The sequence below is a fragment of the Peromyscus maniculatus genome, chromosome 23 (genome assembly GCF_049852395.1).
Source record: "Peromyscus maniculatus bairdii isolate BWxNUB_F1_BW_parent chromosome 23, HU_Pman_BW_mat_3.1, whole genome shotgun sequence".
Taxonomy (NCBI): domain Eukaryota; kingdom Metazoa; phylum Chordata; class Mammalia; order Rodentia; family Cricetidae; genus Peromyscus; species Peromyscus maniculatus.
Window position 1 is genome coordinate 42,626,767 of NC_134874.1, and position 12,005 is coordinate 42,638,771.

Genomic DNA, 12,005 nt, shown 5'->3' on the forward strand with positions numbered 1-12,005 from the left:
GGCTCGCGGGCGCGCCCAAAACGTCACCGAAAGCCGGCCAATCGCTTCGCGCCGTGATGTCGTCACTCACCGTGCGCCCAATCTGGCTGCTCCACGGCTCGGTTCCCTCCTTGTCTTCGGCCTCTTTGCTGGAACTTTCACGCAGCGTCTCTGGCTTTGGCTGCGTCACGGTGAGGCAGTTCTCGGGGAGGTGGCAGGCCTGTATCAGGGAGCCTGAGACAGGACCGAGCCGGGGGGCCAGGCTCCTGTCCCCGCAGTCCCTATAGGCTCCAGTGGGTCGGAGCTGCAGTGTGCACAGAATTGGTGGTCCATCTGTAAAGTTGTGGGGATCCCAGGACTGGGGGAGACAGAACACCTGTGCCAGGCCTCGGAAGTGAGAGCCAGTCGAGATTACAAGATGGTCTTCAAGATGCCTGTATCTTTGTTAGGATAGTTGGAGCATCTTTGCCCTGTGCATAAGGATTAGGTGTGAGGGGCCCAAAACAGCTTGACCACACAGCTGCCATGACAGGCTGAGAGGCCCAGACACAGCTTCTGTGACAGGCTTACGGGCTGGCAACAGCCAGACCCAGGAAAAGCCATAAGCTGACCCTACCCAGGGAGGGCCTACATCTAAAGGGAAGTACCTGATATCCCAAACACTCCAACCATTAGATAAGGTTAGATAAGATCGCCAGATGTCCCTGAGTCTAGCACACAACTATTTCTTTTTTAGATACCTCTAGACAAATGTCAGCCAATCACCAAATGAGAGTGTTTATTCTGAAACCAAATATGAGTGACTATGGCACAGGAACAGATTCAGTTCACCTCAGATTTATGGAGTTCTTGTAGCAACAGGTTAAAGATGATAAGGTAGAGGCTGGAGAGATGGCTCAGAGGTTAAGAGCACTGGCTGCTCTTCCAGAGGTCCTGAGTTCAATTCCCAGCAACCACATGGTGGCTCACAACCATCTGTAATGAGATCTGGTGCCCTCTTCTGGCATGCTGGCCAAACACAGTATACATAATAAATAAAATAGGCCGGGCGGCGGCGGCGCACGCCTTTAATCCCAGCATTAGGGAGGCAGAGCCAGGTGGATCTCTGTGAGTTCGAGGCTAGCCTGGTCTCCAAAGCTAATTCCAGGAAAGGCACAAAGCTACACAGAGAAACCCTGTCTTGAAAAACATATATATGTGCCTTGGTGGAAACCTCAGGTAGATGGATTACAGCAAGTGGGAGGCCCCTGTTATGGACCTCACATTCTATTCGTAGCCTCTTAGTATTTACCTAAGAGTGTCAAAGATGTTAGTTAGGTCACACATGCACTGGTGGTGGGCATAGGTGGCTAATTGAAGAGCTAAAGATATCTAGCCCAAGATAATTCCAACTCTGTGAAATTAGTGAGGTTATAATCAGCCTGTAGAATGTGTAACAACAGTGTAGCTTTCCCCAAGGTTTGGGAGTTTTAGTTAACACCAGTACAGCTTATCCCCTTATTCATAAAGCTGGCTTGTGTTGCTCTACCCATGATGAGTCGGCAAGGAGGAGTGTTTCTAGTGTTGAAGACCTGGGCCCTTGGGTGTCAAAGGTTTGCTTCTAGGCTGTGCTGACAGACTCAGAGCCTTCCAGCTGCAAGCCCTGGGAATAGGGACCTATGCTACAGGCTCCAGGGCCAGACTAGTGGCTGCAGGTGCTTGGGTTAGAGGTTCTAGGTTTCACACTCAGCTGCTTGTGTGGGGCCCTGGGTATCGGGACCCTCGCCTAGCTGCTGGCAGCGCTACCCTGTCAGACCGAGGGTATCTTGCCAGCTTCCCGGTCTGCCGGCAATGGGCCTGTATTTCCTCCCTCTGACTCTTGGCAGATTTCTGTTTTCTTTCCTTCTTTCTCCAGTCTCGGCACCCCACTCTCTCCTCTCCACTCCCCATTGCAGTCCTTGTTTTGTGCCCCTTTATAGCTCCTGGACACTCTGAACCTCCTCAGCAGCTCTCTAGCCATTTCTCATCATGTTAGCAACATGTAGGCAAAAGGAACGTGAGGAGCCACATTGGATCAGAACCCATGTAAAGAGCTGGGAGTGGTTGTGAAGTCTACTCATTCCAGTGCCGGGGAGGCACAGACCCTGGAGGCTTGCTGGCTACCTAGTCTAGCTGAAAACAGCAAATTCCATGTTCAGTAAGGAATCCTATCTCAAAAAAAGGTAGAGAGGAAGAGGTAATGGTGTCTGATGTTACTGGGCGGGTGGTGGCACACACCTTCAATCCCAGCACTAAGGAGGCAGAGGTAGGTGGATCTCTGTGAGTTCAAGGCCAGCCAAGCTACACAGAGAAACCCTGTCTCGAAAAACCAAAAAAAAAAAAAAAAAATCCTGAGTTTCCTGCCACAGGTGTCCCTGGGAATCTGCATGAGTTCAGAAAGCCATGCTTCTGTGACTGAAGCTGAACATAGAATTATCCAAACTGACAGTGATTTATTTCTAAAGTAAAACATAAATATTATCAAAGGACTTTGCAACTCCACTCAGCAGATACCCAAATAACTAGGAACAGGACCTCAGCTATGTACATTCATGTTCATTACAGCTCTGGACCCAAAACCTGAAAGGAAGAAACAATCCAAGTATTTCTCTTCAGAAAAAGGAATAAGCAATATATTCTGTGCTGTCTAATATGCAGACTATATATTGTGTACATTCCTATACATCCAAGAGATCAAAAACAATGAAGTGGGCTGCAGAAATGGCTCCATGGTTAAGACCAAGTATTGCTCTAGCAGAGGACTTGAGTTAGGTTCCCAGCACTCACACTTGCTAGTGTACAAGTGCCTGTCACTTCAGCTCCAGAGGACTAGATGGCCTCTGCTGGACTCTGAAGGTACCTGCATACCTGCACATATATGTATATATACACATGCCCACACAGAGACATGCACATCTAAATAATAATAATAATAATAATAATAATAATAATAATACTCTTAAAATAAATTAAGTATTCCTCAACATATATGAGCATTGAAGTATGCTAATGAAATAAGGCAGATTACCCATATGAGGTAACAAGAATTGACATATTCATAGAAGTAGTAAAGAGAACAGCAATTCATAGGGAACATAGGAATTTATTACTTTGTGGCTGCATAATTTCTATTTAAGGAATGAAAACTTTCTGGAGATGGATAGTGGTCATCCATACCATTGTGAAAGTCATTCTTGACTCTGAAAACCCTTCAAATTGGTTAAGTGGCAATTTTTATCCATTATGTACATTCTATCACATATTCTATATCAAAAAGAAAAGGTGTTCCAAAGGACAAAAACCTGATTTCCTAACTGGATTATTTGTTTTATTTTTGAGAAAGGGTCTCCCCGGGCTGCCTTGGAGCTTTCAATCCTCTGCTTTGGGCTCCCAAGTGTTAAGATTACATTGTGTTCTTTAAATGCTTCATCATTCACCTTGTGCACTAGTCATCTCCTGCTTGATTTCCTGGCAGCTTCTGAACAGAGAGGAAGACACAGGATTGGCCCATCTGTTGGTATCCAGGTTCTCTTTGATGAGAGAAGATGCAGAATTTCATTCTTATGTGACACCCAGACTCCCCTTGTCATTCATCCTAAACTCATTCCATGATTTCTCAAAGCCTCACTACGAAAACCATCAAGATTTGTAACTAGGAAAAAAGACAAGAGATTTGAAGGCGTGGAGAACTTTGTGTCCAAAGTCCTGAAAAAGGAGAATACAGTGAAGTCCAGCCCTGCAGTAGAGGAAATGCAGGGAGCCTAATGTGCCTGAAGCATGGGTTGTGAGGTTGACAGTGCAGAGGCTTGACCAAGAGACCCTGGAATAAGAAGCCTTGCAAACTAGCCTCACTCTGCACTGTGCTCTGAGAACCTAGAAGGGTGGAAACAAATAAGATCTCCAGGGTCAGAGCTACTCAGGTGTAACTAGCTCTATGTTTACAAGTCAAGTAATTTTGGATTGTATTTACTGTGTCTGAACCTCAGTTCCCTAGAGCCTAATATTGAGCTGACAAAGACTACCATGTGTAGATCAAGTAAGATGGCATTTAGGGACTTTCCTTTCCTGTGGGATGTCTTTCTGTATGCTGTGAATATGTGTTGCTCTGATTGGTTGATAAATAAATCTGTATCGGCCTATGGCAAGGCAGCTTAGAGGCAGGCAGAAAATATAAGCAGATAGACAGGAAGAAGAGAGGACAGGAGAGAGACGCAAACCTGCCACTCAAGGAACAACATGCCAGCAGACTAGTAAAGCCACAGAACACATGGCAAAACATAGATTAATAGAAATGGGTTAATTTAAGATATAAGAGCTAGCTAGCAAGAAGCTTGAACCATAGGCCATCCAGTTCATAATTTTTTTTTAAAAAAAAAGGCATTTTGTTGAGGGCCGCAGGAATATATCATAAGAACTCAGCTGGTTATGGCAAAGTCACTACCTGGAGGGATCATGGAATTCCTCCAGAGGAAGCCAAATCCCAAGGAGTTTTTGGTGTTACTTGGCTTGTTATATATCAGCTGTATTCTGTTATGAAAATCATGTGTGCCTTCATAGCTTTCCCAATTGACTTTTCCCCAAGAAGGACTAACAGTGTAGACTGAGCACTCTCTGGACATACACATTCCAGGTAATTTGGAGAACAGCCTCAGGGAAAGGCTTTCTCTGGAATCAGATTATCTCCCTTAGCCACTTTCAAGGACTACAGGAAACACCACCCAGGTGGGCGCCCATTGTTAGTCCCAGGTGGACTAACAAGGATAACAGCCCACATGCAAGTCTCCTGACTTACGGTAAATTCCACAAGAGGACGCCGCCTAGGCCAGGTGGACACTAAGTAATAGTTTTACACAATTTAGCTTAGGCCCTCCTTTCTTACAGCCTTACTAACTTTATAGACCTCTAACTACTTACCTAACCACTTCTAGGAATATTTAGATAAACTTCTGTGCTAACAGCTATGCTCAGCCAGAACTCCCAGTTCAAGCCTCCCTGTGTAATTATTATTGGTAGCATCTGGCCAGGTCCATCACCGGATGGAGGAAAGTACCTTACCAGAGATACCTCTGTACTCTCTAAGAACAGACTTAAGCATCCAGGCTACCTGTTTGAGAAGGCCTGGCGGATGTGCAAATTAAGCCTTACTTCCTCTTTTCCCAAACCTTACCTCCAGTTCCAGATCTCCCTTTAGCTATCACCAGAGGCATCTAACTGTACACAGGTTGCCTAGAGATTGAGCACACTTTTCCCCACCCTGCAGTAAACAGCAGACAGCTTGAACAGATAGGAGCCACAGGAATAAAGAAGACAGTTTTATTTTCTCCCATTGACCTAGCAACTTATAGATTTTTAACATCCTTTACCAAACACATTTAAGGTTATAGTTGTGCACGTAAGATCCCTCTTCTTAGATGTTACCCATATTTAGCCTTTAGTTAATTCATTAGTCACTTCCCCTTTGGGTCACAAATGGTAATTAACAACTAGTGCCCCTCTTTGTAATTCTTATCAACCCTCCATTTGATCCTGATAGCGGACAATCACTGCCTGAGGAAGTTCAGGCTGAGTGTCCTGGGTGGAGGGGAGGATTGTGATTTTGGGGAGATATATAACTGTAAAGCAGAGGACAGGAAGGGAGGAAGAGAGAAGAAAATGGAAGAACGAGATGGGTAAGAACTGGAGAGGAACGAACTGAGATGGGGAAGAAGTAGATTGAAGGGCTACAGGAGAGTACTAGAGGAACGAGATGGAAGATGAGGAAGAGCCAGATGAGGGAGAAGGAGACGGGAGAGGAGATGATATGGGAAGGAACAAGATGGATGAGAACCTAGAAGGGGCAGAACTAGATGAAGGAATTAAGATAGAACCTAGAGGGGACAGTAGATAAATATAGAGAGATATCAGACAAGAAAGGAGCTAGACATAAGAACAGAACTGAAGCTGTGTATAAAGGATGTTATGCCAGAGGAATTAAAGCAAGTGGACTATGGAACTCGGTGTGCTGAGATTATATTTCCTGATAATAGTTCTCGCCGTTAGTAGTTCTCTCTCCTGAGCCCCTGGGATGTATAATATTAAGGCTGGTCCCTCTAATATTATACAAGAGCATTTGATGTTGACCTTGTGTGTGTATGTGTATATGTGTGTGCGCGCACACGCATGCGAATCGGAGGTGATCCAAAGTTAGGTGTGGGAGGAGAAACACGTGAGAAGGGAACCTGAGGGAGTCAAGGAAGGGATGTAGGTGTGCTCTTGAGGGAGGAAGTCCAGTCAGGTGGTCCACAGAGTCCCATACTCTACCGAATTCAGGAAAAAAGACTGGAAAATCCTTCCAGATGTGGCCAGGATGGACTGTGCCATACACAATGATAGAAAACAACAAAATTAGTCTTTCCTTTTGTTTTTCTTTTAATAGTGCTGGGGATGGAACTTGGTCTGCTTTTCCTCCCGTTCTCCAGGTGAGCTCTATCAGCTATCAATCATCCTCTCCTCTGAATCTGGAAACAATGGAGAATCACATTCAAGAGCATCCCTGGCCGCCTCGGCTCTGGAAGCCCCACTCTGTCAACCAATGACACCCTGTGCTTGCAGCTTCCGCCCGTGACTTCTACTCCAAGTTCACTAACCACTCCCAGCTACGGCCCTAGGATGTCTCTGGTAGAGGAGGACTATTGATACCCGATGAACTGTAGACTGACACAGCAAGGCAGGCTGGGGAGATAACTCAGTTGGGTTCAAGGCCCAGAACCCACATGGGGTCAGGCATAGCAGCACACATGTGTGGTCTTAGTGTTCCTGTGGTGAGAGGAGAGGCAAAAACAGGAATTCTCCAGAGCTTGAAGGCTGCAAAAGACCCTCTCTCAAGGTAGAAGGCAAAGACTGACACCTGAGATTGTCCTCTGCCCACTCCATGCATTCCATGGAGTGCATGTATCCGCACTCACATACATGAACAATATCCACACATGCACAGTAACGTGCCATGGGCTAGGGATGTGGCTCAGCTGGCAGAGTGCTTGCATAGTGTGCATGAAGCCCTGGGTTCCATTCCGAGCACTGAATACACTGGACATGATGTTCAGGTGGTGCCGGTAGGAAGATCAGGAGTTCAAGGCCATCCTCTCCTCTGTAGGAAGTTCCAGGCTACAAGGAGAGTCTCAAAAACAAGATCTGTCATAGCAGTGGGTGCCAGGTTGGGGGTGGTGGGCAGGTGAACAGTTCGGGGGGACTCTTTATGTGGTGTCTCTTGTATCTGCTCTATGAATGCTGTCATTCCTGGAAATAATTAGATCACAAGGCTCCTGAGGATGGGGACTGTACCCTTGAACTGTGTGTATGACGCTTACACCTGAGGCCGCACCAGGGATTTATCACAAGAATGCAGGGAAGGGGTCAAAAACTGCCTGGGTCTCTTGCAGCCTCATGGTGAAGATATGTGTCTGTTTAGACAGTCTTCCTATGTAGCCCAGGCAGGACTAGATCTCACAGTGACCTTCCCAAGGACTGGGATTACAAATGTGCATCATCAAGCCAGTCACCAACCTGTTTCTTCAAATTCTAGCCACCAGACTATATGTTGGTGGAGTATTAAAGATGGTCATGAACTCCTCTGTCCTAGAGCTCCTCCTCTGCACCCCTGACTCAAACTCCAATACTGGGCATTGAACCAGGGCCATAAACATGCTTAGCCATTGCTATGTTGGTCTCACCTCTTACAGAAATTGTTGGGATTCAGTTCTACCCCTGAACCACGCTTCCAGCCCCTCACTGGGGGATTCTAGGCAGGTACTCTACCACTGAGCCACACTCCAGCCCCTCACTGGGGGATTCTAGGCAGGTGCTCTACCACTGAGCCACACCCCAGCCCCTCACTAGGGGATTCTAGGCAGGTGATCTACCACTGAGCCACACTCCAGCCCCTCACTGGGAATTCTAGGCAGGTGCTCTACCACTGAGCCACACCCCAGCCCCTCACTGGGAATTCTAGGCAGGTGCTCTACCACTGAGCTATACCCCAGCCCCTAGAATTCCCTCATCCTTTTCCGACTGTGTTGCTTTGACTTGGCACTATGTACCCAACCATCACTTGGGAAATGTGCTGTGGAGTTCAGATTGCCAATAGACATCCAACTAAAGCCATGTGAAACACAGTACAAATATTTCATAGACCAAAGATAGGTAAACAAATATTCTGGATGTGTGGTACAAGTTTTCTTCTGATACTTTTAAGTAAGCAAATGCCTGGTGGATGAAAAAGACACTTGCTTAGATTCCCAACTGAATGATCAGCAGCTGAAATGTGGGGTTATGGCACGGGGGAGATAGCCTCACTGTGTCTCGCTCCACTTCTTAATTTGGTTCTCTGTCCCACCAGCCAGCTCCCAAATAATGACACAGAGAGACTTATTAATTATGAAAGCTTGGCTTGTTTCTAACTAGCTTTTATAACTTAAATTAACCCCTTTCTGTTAATCTACATGCTACCATGTGGCTCGTGACTTCTACCGCTCCTTCTGCATGTCCTGGTTCCTCTGCTCCTGCTGGTGACTCCCCCTCTCTGTCCCAGAGCTCCCTCTGGCAGGAAGTTCCACCTACACCTCATGCCTAGCTGTTGGCCATTTAGCTTTTTATTAAACCAATTACAGTGACATATCTTTACACAATGCAATCAAATACCTCTCAACATTTGGTGATGTCATGTTCAATGTGTGGGAACCATTTTACTGCAGAATCAGGGTTGATAATGCCTGACCACTTGTGCCAGTAGGATTTCTGACCCATCTTGAATCTCCTCACCCATCTCCCCCACCCCTGATACTGGTAATTGAACCCTCTTGCCTCACTCTAATGCAGACTAAACCATACCCCAGCCCCTCACTGGGGGATTCTAGGCAGGGGCTCTACCACTGAGCCACACCCCAGCCCCACACTGGGGGATTCTAGATGCTCTACCACTGAGCTACACTCTTAGCCCTTGTTTTATGTTTTATTTTGATACATGATCTCACTGTGTAGTCCAAGATGACCTTAAAATGATGATCCTCCTGCCTCAGCCTACTTGCTGGGTGTTAGACTGACAGACCTGCACCGCCACACCCAGCTATTTCATGTCTCAAGTCACCAGCAGTAATAGATTTATGCCCACTTGCAGCTGATTACTACCCATACAAAAATTGTGTGACTTGAAGACACGAAATTAGAAAAGAAAAATGAGACCCATTGAGAGCATGCTAAAGACAGCCCCTGCAAGGATGTTTCCAGCCTTCCATCAGAAGAATTCTATTATTGATGCCGAGCGTGCAGGCTGTGCATTGATTTCCTCTACCCACAGAGGCCACCTCCTCTCAGCATGCAATGCAGTCACCAACACGAAATGGATCCACACGCTCCTCCTCCCACCATGAGGCTCTTTGGCCTGTGGCCAGAGCCAAAGCCTCCAAAGCGGAACTCAGCCCCTCACAGACTGACAGTTGTGGAGGTGTTTCTGGGGCAGTGGAGTGGCAAGAGGACAAAAGGGACAGCAGGGGACCAGCCGGTACAAAGGCATGGAGGGGGACCGGGGACTCTAAAGAAAGCCCGCAGCCTCTTCAGCATGGGCTCCAGTGACGGTTTCTGAGTTTCTGCAGATGGTGACATCCAGGGCGGGGGAACTGAGCATCCTCCAGCCGCCACTGCCACTTGTGTCTATACAAAATGACTTCGGTATAAAAGGCTGGACTGTGCAGCAGCCTTGCCAGCCGGATTCCGTTTCCCCCCACCCCTCTCTCTGGCTGGTCCATTGGAAATGCCTGGTTGCAGTGTCCAAGTGCAGCAGCAAAGGGCACTGACAGACTCAACGGGGTAACTTTGGATTCTCCTGTGGGCTTTGTTTGTTTTCGAGGCAGGGTTTCTCTGTGTAGCTTTGGAGTCTGTCCTGGAACTTGCTTTGTAGACCAGGCTGGCCTTGAACTCACAGAGTGCCTCCCAAGTTCTGGGATTAAAGGTGTGCGCCGCCGCCGCCGCCGCCGCCGCCGCCGCCGCCGCCGCCGCCGCCGCCGCCGCCACCACCACCATCCGGCCTCTTGTGTTCTTACTTTTACTAAGGTCCTGGGCATAGAACCCAACACTTGTGAATGGTATTGCTCTACCACTGAGCCACACCCCCGCCTCTCACTGGGGGATTCTAGGCAGGTGCTCTACCACAGAGCCACACCCCAGCCCCTCACTGGTGATTCTAGACAGGTGCTCTACACTGAGTCACACCCCAGCTCCTCACTGGGGGATTCTAGGCAGGTGCTCTACCACTGAGCCACACCCCAGCTCTCTTTTTACTGTTTTGGTTTTGGTCTTTGAGACAGGGTCTTACTATGTAGTCCTGGCTCCCCTGGAAACTCACTGTGTAGCTCAGATTCACCTTGAACTCTTGAGCAATCCTCTTGCCTCTAGGTATGTCTCATAATCCTCAGCTTTGTTTGTTTTGTTTTGCTTTGCTTTTTACATTTTAATTTTCAGACAGAGGCTCACCAAATTGTTGAAACAAATTGTGCAGCCTGGGATGGCCTTAAACTCATGATCCTCCTGCTTCAGCTTTCCAAGTATTTAGGACCATAGGCCTGAACTAATCAGGCCAGTCCAAAATTATTATTATTCATTTCAAGTTCTGAAATGAGCCTCAGCTGTCCCCTGCCTTAGGAATTGTAGCCTTCAATCTGGGAGGAAACAGTGGGAACCTCACCCTTGCTGATCAGCAACACCATGAAGTCATCCATTTGTTTTCAGCTCTGTTGGGTCCTGGGGCTTCTGAATTAGTAATAACCCACCCAATTTGCCAGGGACTGGCTGTGCATTCCCACCTAGCCATACTGCTTTACCCCTCCAGTCTCAGCATTAAATATTGAAGCCCTGAGCCCCGACGGCTCCATTTTGAGGCAGCGGAGTTTGGGTGGCTCAACCCACACCGTTGGCTGCCTCTGTGGTTCATTATTTTCATCTGTGCATGTTGGCTGGGGATGCAACACTGCCTCTCCTCTCCGCTCCACTGGTACTGATTTGAAATTGAAAGGGAGTTGATTTCCGGGGCCTCCAAGAGGGAATACTGTTATCTCCAGCTGCTACACCCACAAAGGGTACTGACTGATCTGGTGATCTTGAGATGCACCTTGCGCCCTGTGGGGCAGAGGAGGTGTTAGGGGTCAGCCAGTGTGTTGGGGTCTGAGCAATACCTACTTCATATGACAGACATACTTCCCAGGGTACAAGGAGAGAAAAGCATACAATCATAGTTTTTAAGCTTTCTGGAAAGTAAAGATGCGATGGATGGATGGATGGATGGATGGATGGATGGATGGATGGATGTACACATGTGTAAGAAATGGATAGAGCCAGGCAGGCGTAGTGGCACAGGTCTTAATCCCAGAACTCGTGAGGCATAGGCAGGTGGATCTCTTGTGAGTTTGAGGTCAGCCTGGTCTATGTAGTAAGTTCCAGGACAACCAGAGCTACATAGTGAGACCCTATCTCAAAAATAAACAAACAAACAAACAACAAACAAAAAAAAAAACTCCCAAAAGAGATAGATATATGATAGATGGATGGATGATATACATGGGTATATGGATATGTAAGTAGATTATGGAAGACAGACAGACAGATATATATAGATAATAGATCATGTAGATGATAGATAAGTGGACATATGGACAGATGAATAGATGGGTGATAGACATGTACATTGATAGGTAGATGGATGGATGATAGACAGACAGAGAGATGGCTTCTGTCACAGCAGAGCCCAGTGTAGGCAGGAAAAGTGGAACCAGGTCAGAAGTGGAGATGTGTAAAGGGGACAAGCCTCCTTTGCCACCATTCAGGAAAGTTGCCCACAAGAGGTGTGTGCATCAGGAGGGACCCTTATCATGAATATGCCACAGACAGAGAAGGGTGGGGTCCTCCAAAGGCCCTAACCTCTCCAGCAAACTCAGCTGAATCCGGCGGTCAGCATCACCTCCAGGACCATTGCTGTGGGTGGC

The 12,005-nt window shown here is 47.3% G+C and overlaps 1 long non-coding RNA gene across 1 annotated transcript; it reads left to right on the plus strand.

Moving 5' to 3' along the window:
* The first annotated feature begins 75 nt into the window (after positions 1–75).
* Positions 76–9,851, plus strand: LOC143270648 (uncharacterized). Its single transcript, XR_013047884.1, has 2 exons — positions 76–170; positions 6,456–9,851. It is a non-coding gene; the product is annotated as an uncharacterized LOC143270648 (long non-coding RNA).
* Positions 9,852–12,005: the final 2,154 nt, after the last annotated feature.